Below are 2,333 nucleotides of genomic sequence, written 5' to 3'. Positions count from 1 at the left end.
CGTGTTGTAGCAGATTTTCGCCATGGGTTTGATCCCTAAGAGGTATGTAAGCTTCCATAGTGTTGGGTTTGTTCACCCACATGCCAATCATGTTTATTTCAGCTTTAAATTCGTTCTAAAAGTTGAAGCCTTGATGTTCTTGTTATGTATTCATGAATTTGCTTCCGTTCTTGAATTGGGCTGAGATTGAGGAGTTCTTGAGGTTATTGTGTCGATTTATAGAGTTGTTAGAGTTAGATTCTTGTGTTCTTGTGCTGGGTATTTAAATCTAAAGAGAGATTGAGAAAAAGAATCGAAGTTAGGCGAATTGGGGTTAGGAAACGAAAAAGAAATTTCGTTGGTCGAAATTTGGAACCCCCTCCGCATTGCGCAGCCACTTTCCAGATTTGAGAATTTCTGTTTCGCGTCGCGGAGCTGACACAGAGTGTTCTGCCTCAAAGCCCGTTTTCGAAACCAAAATTTAAATGCTTCTCCGCGTCGCGGACCTACCTTCAGATATTGACTTTCAGTCCTTTCTCATGTTTAGCTATCTAAAATAATTCCTAAACATCATGAGACCTTTCCTATCACAAATCACAACCTTGAATTCATAAATCACATTCAAGGTAGAGTTGAGAGTCAAGTTTTGAGAATTCTTTCGAACATTCTAAGAAAGTCCTTTAAGTCCTTTTGAGGAGTCTTCTACAAATTCTAATAACTTATTTCAAGACTCGAGCAAGTGAATATGAGAGTGAGAATAATGTATTCATGAGTCTACCTTGTCATCATGAGATCTTTCTTATCATGAACTATAGCTCTTGAATTCATCATTCACATTCAAGAGAGAGTTAAGAGTAGAGTTCAATTGTGAATCCTTTGAGATCAACTATTGAATTGAACTAAGTTTTGAGGAAGTAAGTCAGAGAATAAGAAGAGTCGTATACATGAGTTCCATATAGTTATGTAGACCATCGAGTCGAGTTGTTTCATGCCCATAATTTCGCATGAACTTCGTAAGCTGAGCATCTTTCAGAGAAGTGGTACCTTCAAGTTCTTAGCCTTTAAGTGTTGAGTTCCTAATCCCTTTTGAGAAGTATCTTTGAGTACTTGAGTTGGGTTATTCATGTCCATAATTCCGCATGAACCCTATAAGTCGAACAATCTTAAGATGAGAAGTATCTTTGAGTCATTGAGTTGAGTAGTTCATGCTCATAAATTTCGCATGAACCCTCTAAGTTGAGCATTCTTGAAGTGAGTAGTATTATTGAAGTTCTTGAGTTCCAAGTATTGAGTTCTATCTATGGTTATTGAAAACCTTGCATTGAGTCGTTCACGTCCATAATTCGGCGTGAACCATATTTTAAGATGTCTTTTACAAATGTTTTAACTTTGTATAAGTCTTAAGTTTTGAGTTAAGCAAAGAGTAAAGAGTAAAAAGTTGAGTTCATTTCTTCAAAAGAGTATATCAGGACTATGTATTCCCAAAGAGTAAATGTTTTCACATTTAAACAAGAAAGGAAACTGAGATTTCAAAAGAGCCTTTGAGCTAGTTTTTCAGTAAAGTGGAAACTATGATTTCCAAGAGAACTTTTAAGCTAAGTTTTGAGTAATTATCTCAAACCAAAGAAAGAGTTTTGTTTTTACAAACATATGAGCTAAGTATATTTTGGGAGTAGTATTGAGCACCGATATGGGGATAGAAGTTCAAATAACTCAAGTCTCCATAAACCATATAGCCATCATGGGTATTAATGGGTCATACTTTTTAGATGATCACATAAGTTAAGCTAGTGGATCCACTAAGTTAAGTGTTCTAAGTATAGGACAGTTCTGGCAGTGTGGGCAAGACGCTGTATTACCACTTAGGCTCATAGTGATGGTTGTTGGTTAGAGAATCTCCCACATAAGTTATATTACTTTATTATATAAGTAAAGTTGAGTTTGTTATTGCATTTTTTTTTAACGTACTAAGTTGTTTTACTGTTTTATAAAGCTTTCCATATATTGCATGTGTATTGTTGCTTTATATTGAGTTGAGTATCCAGAGTTGAGTACCCAGAGTCGAATATCATATCTCTGAGTTGAGTATCCTATCCTTGAGTACTTCTGAATTGAGTAAGTTGAGTAGTTTTGAGTATCCTTGAGTATACCTCTGAGTTGAATATCTTATCATTGAGTTGAGCCTTACTTTCTATGAGTTGAGTTGAACTATGTTTCTTTAAGTTGAGTTGAGTTGAGTGAGTTGAGAAGAGGTAAGGATGTTTCCTCTTTACCAAGTTCAAGCTTATATATTTGCTTTAGAATTCCCCTTACATGCTTGTACATTCCACGTACTAAGCCATTTGGCCTGCATC

The sequence above is a fragment of the Solanum tuberosum genome, unplaced genomic scaffold (genome assembly GCF_000226075.1).
Source record: "Solanum tuberosum cultivar DM 1-3 516 R44 unplaced genomic scaffold, SolTub_3.0 scf00412, whole genome shotgun sequence".
Taxonomy (NCBI): domain Eukaryota; kingdom Viridiplantae; phylum Streptophyta; class Magnoliopsida; order Solanales; family Solanaceae; genus Solanum; species Solanum tuberosum.
Note: the sequence above shows the minus strand (reverse complement) of the source record.